General features: G+C 48.4%; 1 long non-coding RNA gene across 1 annotated transcript; it reads left to right on the top strand.

Moving 5' to 3' along the window:
- Positions 1–241: 241 nt before the first annotated feature.
- LOC136612295 (uncharacterized) lies at positions 242–7348 on the top strand. The gene is made up of 3 exons (XR_010790384.1): positions 242–486; positions 1881–2014; positions 7122–7348. It is a non-coding gene; the product is annotated as an uncharacterized lncRNA (long non-coding RNA).
- The last annotated feature ends 421 nt before the right edge of the window (positions 7349–7769 follow it).

Raw genomic sequence — 7769 nt, 5'->3', positions numbered from 1 at the left:
ACGCGGTGGGCGTGCCACATGACGCGGCGGCGGTGAGCGGGGAAGCGTCATGCGGGAGCTGGAACGCCGGATCCGCTGTTAAGTATGGGGTCTCTGGGGGGCGCCGTGACGGGCTTCGCCGCGGAATATTCCGCGGCGGAGCCCGTCACGGCCGTGTGCAGCCGGCCTTCAGCAGCCGTCAACTACACTTCAGCAGCTGTGCACTACACACTACACTTCAGCAGCCGTCCACTAAACTTAAGCAGCCATGCACTACACACTACACTTCAGCAGCCGTGCACGAGGAGCTGTGCACGAGGGTCACGTGATCTGTGATTTGGCGGCGATTTCAAGAGGACGACTGGTGTGGAGAGGAGCCTGACATTTGGCTGCGATTTTTTTGGGAAATTTCGTGCTGATCTGAGATTTGGCAGCGATTTGGAGAGGACGACTCGTGTGGAGAGGAATTTCGCTTCGCTTGGACACCATCTGACATAACTTGGCGAGGTAAGCTGCTGCATCTATAAAATACATTTGCGCACCCCGCGCTCTGAAGCGTTCCATAGCACTGCTATGGAAAGCGACGGCCGCCTGTTCATTGCCATTCCCTGCTCGTGGCAAGTACATTGCAATCTGATTTCGCCAGCGGAATGGCGGCCAATTCGCAGCATGCTGTGAATTGCTCCCATTCTCGGCGGTCAGCCTGTCTATCAGATTGGGCTGACTGGAGGAGAAACGGCGGCGCCGGCTCCCGCGTCTGAGCTTCTCGTGCTGACAGGGTAATGTTTGGTCATGTTTATTTGCATGTTATCACCTGCATGTGCTCATTTTGGCATATTTGTATGTGTTCGCTTGCATGTGCTCATATTGGCATATTTGCATGTTTTCGCATGCATGTGCTCATATTGGCATATTTGCATATTTTTGCGTACATGTGATCATATTGGTATATTTGCATGTTTTCGCATGCATGTGTTCATATTGGCATATTTATATGTGTTCGCTTGCATGTGCTCATATTTGCATATCTTCGCCTGCATGTGCTCATATTGGCATATTTGAATGTTTTCACGTGCATGTCTTCATATTTGGATGTTTTCGCTTTAGGCCCCCTGTCCACGGGCGTTGCGAAATCCCGCCGCCACCCCCCATTCTCCGGTGGTCAGCCCTATCTGATAGATAGGCTGGCCGTGGAGAATCGGGCAATCGGAGAATCGCAATGATTCTCCGCACGTGGACAGGGGCTGGCGCTTTCCATAGCATTTACCGCAGGCGAATACACGTCCGTGGACAAGGGGCCTTTATGGCCTGATATTTGCATATTTTCGCGTGCATCTGCTCATATGTGCATATTTTCATTTTTGCGTGCATGTGTTCATGTTGGCATATTTGGGGGTGGGGGAATACCTGTCTGCTTGTGATTGTGTGTGGCGTGTCTATTAGCATGGGGTGTCAGTGTGTGTGTGTGTGTGGTGCTTATTAGCACGAGGTTGTGCATATGGATGTAGGGTGCCTAGTATTGTGTGTATGATGACTATTAGCATTTGGTTCTCTGTATATGCGGTATATTTGTGTGTGTTGCTGCTTTGCCCTGCGGACAGCGGTCGGATAGGAAGCTCATCCGGTTGCACCTTCCCTGTTCATACTGAAGTTCTCAGTCACTGTCTTGCGTCTTTCTCTGGTGTTGCTCTTTGCATGTGTGCTGCTTGTTGCGATTTCGACGTGCGTGCTGCAATATCAATGCGCGGGTTGCGATCTCGACGTGCGAAGCTGTCGGAGGGGTAGTGTGGTATGTGTTAGAAGTCTACTCAGTCATCTATTATGCACTGTGATGGGTAGAGCATGACTAGTGACTCTCCCTGCCACACATCATGACAACTCTTCCTGTCCTTTCCCATCAGGCCCCATGTCTCTGCTGTCTCTGAAGCAATAGAATAAATACTGCAAATTCCAGGAAACCTGACGAGTTTATTGGGCACCTGAACGCGGTCCATAACATGGCGGAGTTATACCGGCACCTCAAGGAGGAGAACAGGTGAGTTGGACACTTGTGAAGTTTGTAGCTCGAATATAACTGATGCTTTGTTTATTGTAGACACCGACTAATTAACCCCTTCCAGCTGTCGGACGTACATCTACATCCTGCAGTGTCTGGGTATGTATGAAGGGAGATCGCGGGGCCACCTCTCTTCATACTGTGCTGACGTAAATTGTTTCTAAGAGCTGACACACATGGGCAATAGCCGCAATCAACAGTGCGGCCGGTCATGGCTATTAACCCTTTAAATGCTGTCGTCAATTCTTACAGTGGCATTTAAATCCCCCAAAAGATGTTCGGGGGTCCTGCACGCCCCCACCACCCCTCCTGCGGGGAGATTGCAGGGAGATGTACGGGTGTCATGGCAGCTGGGGGCCTTTTTGACTGCCTATGAAAGGTATTCCCGTTGGGTGGCTTGATAGACTGCCTCTCAGGAGCGATCAAAGCATCGCATGTTGCAGTGCCCTGAAGAAACCAAAAAAGAAAGCAAAAATCAGAACAAAGTTTTACAAAAATAATCAGTAATAAGTTTAAATCAACCCCCATGTTGCCATATCTATAAGGCCTTAGTCACACAGGCGTTTTTTCATGCGATTTGCAGATCGCATGACGGATACGCATCCGCAAATCGCGTGACCGGTGCGCGCAAGTCGCCCGCAAATCGCCCGAAAATCTGCTCCTAGCCGCGTTTCATTAGAAATGGGCCGGAGCTGTCCAGCGCATTGCATTCAATGGAGACGGCAATAGAGCCGGCCCCATTTAAAGCAATGCGCTGCGGGCGAGCCCGGGATGAATTGTCGAGAAGGGCTTAAATATATAAGCCCTTCCCTGCAATTCATCCTAAAATGTGTAAAAATAAAAAATATATATATACTCACCTTCTCCCAGCAGCCGCAGCTCCGCGCGGCCGTCCTGCAGTGGGTGTGAAGGGGGTGTGAGTCAGACCTGTCCCCTGATTGGCTCAGCGCTGAGCCAATCAGAGGCATGTATCACTCACACCCATTCATGAATTCATGAATGGATGTGAGTCAGACCTGCCCCTGATTGGCTCAGCACTGAGAGGCAGCAGTCACTCACCCATTCATGAATTTATGAATGGGTGTGTCAGTGAAACCTGCCTCTGATTGGTCAGGGCTGTGACCAATCAGAGGCAGATCATTCAGCAGGCGGGGATTTTAATGCCCCGCCGGCTGAATAGTGCCGAGAAGCAGTTCAGGAGAACTGACAGCGGCCGCGGCTGGACTCCGGCTGCAGCGGAAAGGTGAGTATACAATTTTTTTTTATTTTAACACATTTTAGGATGAATTGCAGGGATGGGCTTATATAGTTAAGCCCTTCCCGACAATTCACCCCGCGCACACCGGCAGCCCATTGCTTTCAATGGAGCGGCTGTATTGCCGTCTCCATTGAATTCAATGGGAAAACATCGTTCTTCCCTGCCACAGCTGTTACAGCTGTGGCAGAGAAGAATGATTTGTCTTCTATATGTTCTCAATGGGGTCGGCGCTGCTGCCGCCGGCCCCATTGAGCGCATATAGAGAAGAGAACAGGAATCGCAGATCGCAGATAGGTGCGATCTGCGATTTCTGTTCTATAATTTATCGGACGAGCGCATAAAAAGCGCTCATGTGTCCGATACCATTGCAAAGCAATGGTTTTATAAAATCGCCGGACGCATGCGCATGCGCAAATCGCGGCTAAAAACGCCCGTCTGACTAAGGCCTAATAAAAAAAAATCTAAATCATAAATGGAAAATACACATTTCGTATGGCTACGTTCATAAACATACTAGCACATTATTTACCCCGCTCAGGGGATGTCATTCGAAAAGGAAAAAAAAAACTAATATTAAGCATGCTCTTTTTTTTTTTTTTTTGTCACCCTGTCTCCCAGAAAAAAATGCAATAAAAACCGTTCAAAATGTCATATCTTTACAAAAATGTGAGCAACGCAAACCATAGGAGGCCCCGCCAAAAATGAGCCCTTGCATAGCTACATCAACGGGAAAAAAAGGTATTGCGCGCAAATGGGGCAGAAAGTAATTCTAACAAATTAAATGTCTTAGAGAAAACATACAAGTAGTACAACAAAAATATGCTGCACTAGTTTGGGATCATGGTAATCGGACCGACCCGTAGAATAAGGGTATCAGGTCATTTTTGTTGCAGTTTGTGCGCCGTAGAAACAAGACGCACAGAAAAAGATGGCGGAATCCCCCCATTTCTCTTCACTTAGAATTTTAACGTTTTTCAGTACATTATATAGCACCATTGAAAACTACAACACGACCTGCAAAAAAACAAGCCCTCATACAGCAATTTCAATGGATAAGTAAAGGAGTTACGAATTTTTTTTTACAGGGGAAGAGTCTGAGTCGCAGATTTACATTAAAAGGGGCAGTGCTGTGTTCACATTGTCAGTTGGGTCCCGATTGTTCCCTACATAAATGTCTTGCCACTTCTCCATTCATTCCTATGGGTGTGTTGGAGATTGTTGCGCTCTGCAAGCTGCAACTTCTCATGCGCAGATTGACATTAATGGACTGTGAGAGCGCATGCGTACATGTGGACCTCTTCAGGCCTCCTGTGCTTCTGAATTGTGCGGAGTGCATGCGTACATGTGGACCTCTTCAGGCACCCTGTGCTTCTGAACCGCGCGGAGCGCATGCGTACATGTGGACCTCTTCAGGCCTCCTGTGCTTCTGAACTGTGCGGAATGCATGCGTACATGTGGACCTCTTCAGGCACCCTGTGCTTCTGAACCGTGTGGAGCGCATGCGTACATGTGGACCTCTTTAGGCTCCCTGTGCTTCTGAACTGTGCAGAGCGCATGCATAAGTGTGGACCTCTTCAGGCCCCCTTTGCTTCTGAACGGTGCGGAGCGCATGCGTACGTGTGGACCTCTTCAGGCCCCCTGTGCTTCTGAACGGTGCGGAGCGCATGCGTACGTGTGGACCTCTTCAGGCCCCCTTTGCTTCTGAACGGTGCGGAGCGCATGCGTACGTGTGGACCTCTTCAGGCCCCCTGTGCTTCTGAACGGTGCGGAGCGCATGTGTACGTGTGGACCTCTTCAGGCCCCCTGTGCTTCTGAACGGTGCGGAGCGCATGCGTACGTGTGGACCTCTTCAGGCCCCCTGTGCTTCTGAACGGTTCGGAGCGCATGCGTACGTGTGGACCTCTTCATGCCCCCTGTGCTTCTGAACGGTGCGGAGCGCATGCGTACGTGTGGATCTCTTCAGGCCCCCTGTGCTTCTGAACGGTGCGGAGCGCATGCGTACGTGTGGATCTCTTCAGGCCCCCTGTGCTTCTGAACGGTGCGGAGCGCATGCGTACGTGTGGATCTCTTCAGGCCCCCTGTGCTTCTGAACGGTGCGGGTCCCAGCAATCCTTTGATCTTTATTTCCTTCTCCACCTTATTTTCCGTACATTCTTATACTTTTCTTTATAGATTGGCGTACCCTTTTTGAGGGATTAGTTTTGTGGGGCGAGCTGTGTTTTTCTGTGGTGCTAAAAATTCAAAGTGGAGTGAAATCAAAAAGCTGCAATTGCAGCATTTGAGGATGGGGAAAGGGGTGTCTGTTTTTTAAAGTGTTCACACTGTAGCAGAAATGACATGATTACTTCATTCTTGGTTAGGACGGTTTAGGCCTACTGCATACAGGCGGATTTGCATTGCAAAATCAGGACCAGGATTCTGCAGCAAATACCGCCCACCGCTTACTTTGAGAATCCGCTCGCAGGTGTAAATCACAGCATGCAGAACTGTGGTGTGGGCTACGCAGAGACGGCATCCATTGAAGTTAATAGAAGCCGTCTTTCCCATGCCACTTCCGCTGTGAGCAATGTCGAAGTATCGCAAGATCGAGGTCATCAGAGCGCCAGAGGCTACTGTGCATTAGCAATTCAGTGCCGCACGGCACATTTGCAGCGCTGAACACTCTGGACAGGTATGCAGGGGGCACTGTCTCAAACTCTACTGTGGTAATCCCACATGCAATGTCTGACCCGCCCTTGTCCAGGAGGCCTTACCGCCATACCTACATTTATTTTTTCCCATTTTTGCTGTAGTACTTCTTGTGAAAATGGATGGACGATTATAGACAAAGTGATGGCAAATATATATGTGTGTGTGTGTGTGTATATATATATACAACATAGACACATACACACAACTGCGATAATCTGATCACCCATACTACCATATTAGGGTGACTACCCACTACAGGGTTTTTTTCACTGCGAAATTCGCAACATTTTTTTCTGCAGGGGTCTATGGGACTTGTGATGTTAACATCACGATCGCGCAAATTCGCAATTTACAGCGAAATCCAGATTTTGTGCGATCGTGATTTTAACATTACAAGTCCCATAGACCCCTGCAGAAAAAAAAACACTGCGAATTTCGCAGTGAAAAGAAACTGTTGTGGGTAGTCACCCTTATGGAGTAATGCCACAGGCAAGTCTTGATAGGTAATCAACCATGGCAACACTCGGTGCCCCAGGCTGCCATGACAACCGAACTGTACATTGTGGTTGTTTCGGAACACCAGTAAGAGCATTGAAATGCAACTGTCAGACTGGACAGCGTCATTTAAAGTGTTAACAGTCGCAATCTGTGTTAACATTGATCGTGGCTGTCGCAGGCACTTCTTTGAAAGAAAATTAGCTTAATGTCTTCTTAGACGTTCCAGAAAAAATCTGGACTAGAGATGAGCGAGTGTATTTGCTAAGGCAAACTACTCAAGCGAGTAGTGCCTTATGCGAGTACCTGCCCGCTCGTCTCTAAAGATTCGGGTGCCCGCGGGGGACAGCGGTGAGTTGCGGGAGTGAGCAGGGGACAGCGGGGGTGGGTGGGGAGAGAGATCTTTTGAGACAAGCGGGCAGGTACTCGCATAAGGCACTACTCGCTTGAGTAGTTTGCCTTAGCGAGTACGCTCACTCATCTCTAATCTGGAATGTTGGGAAATAAAGAAATCTTTCGCTGTCTTCTTGTGACCTGGTTAGAGAAGTAGTGGTCAATGTAAGTGGGTGGAACAGATCTAGGGATCAGTAATACTGGTGGGATGTGAGTGTTAACCTGCTGATTTTTCGTCATTTCCTGTAGATCTGATGTCCTTGAGATCGCGAAGGCTGGCAGGCAGTTAAGAGACCCTCGACATTCAACAATCTTGAAACCCTTTGTTTTATGAACTGATTTTTACCTGTGACTCATCTTTTTATAAGCTTTATCGTTCAAAGAATTATGACGGAGGATCCTGAAAAACTGTGCAATATTTTACTACGATTGAGTAAACAGAAAAGACCCGCAAACACAGCGGCCTTTTGTTTATATTAGGGAATGAGACTTGGTGTAAAATCCACATTTTCAATAAATAATAAAATGTGATTTGAATTTGTGGGTTTTTTTGGCCATATTTATGTTTTCAGACTCCTTATATCCAACACTGTAAAGGGGTGTTTCAGTATTAAGCCACTGATGGCCTATCCTGAGGATAGGTCATTCATAATTGATCTGCGTGGTCTACCGTTCAGCATCCCCACTAATTAGCTGATTGAAGTGGCCATGACGCTCAGGTGAGATGAGCTCTCAGGCCTGTGATGTCACCTTCGTTGGTCACATGGTCAGAGCAGCTCTGTTCCATTAAAGGGAAGGAGATGGAGCTACAATGGCAGGTGCATCCACTCTACAGTGTACGGTGCTGCATTTGGCATAGACTGAAGTGGCAGCGGTGCTCACTCGTCATTAGCTGGT

This window comes from Eleutherodactylus coqui, chromosome 1, assembly GCF_035609145.1.
Source record: "Eleutherodactylus coqui strain aEleCoq1 chromosome 1, aEleCoq1.hap1, whole genome shotgun sequence".
Classification (NCBI taxonomy): domain Eukaryota; kingdom Metazoa; phylum Chordata; class Amphibia; order Anura; family Eleutherodactylidae; genus Eleutherodactylus; species Eleutherodactylus coqui.
Note: the sequence above shows the minus strand (reverse complement) of the source record. Positions and strands in the feature narration are given on the sequence as shown.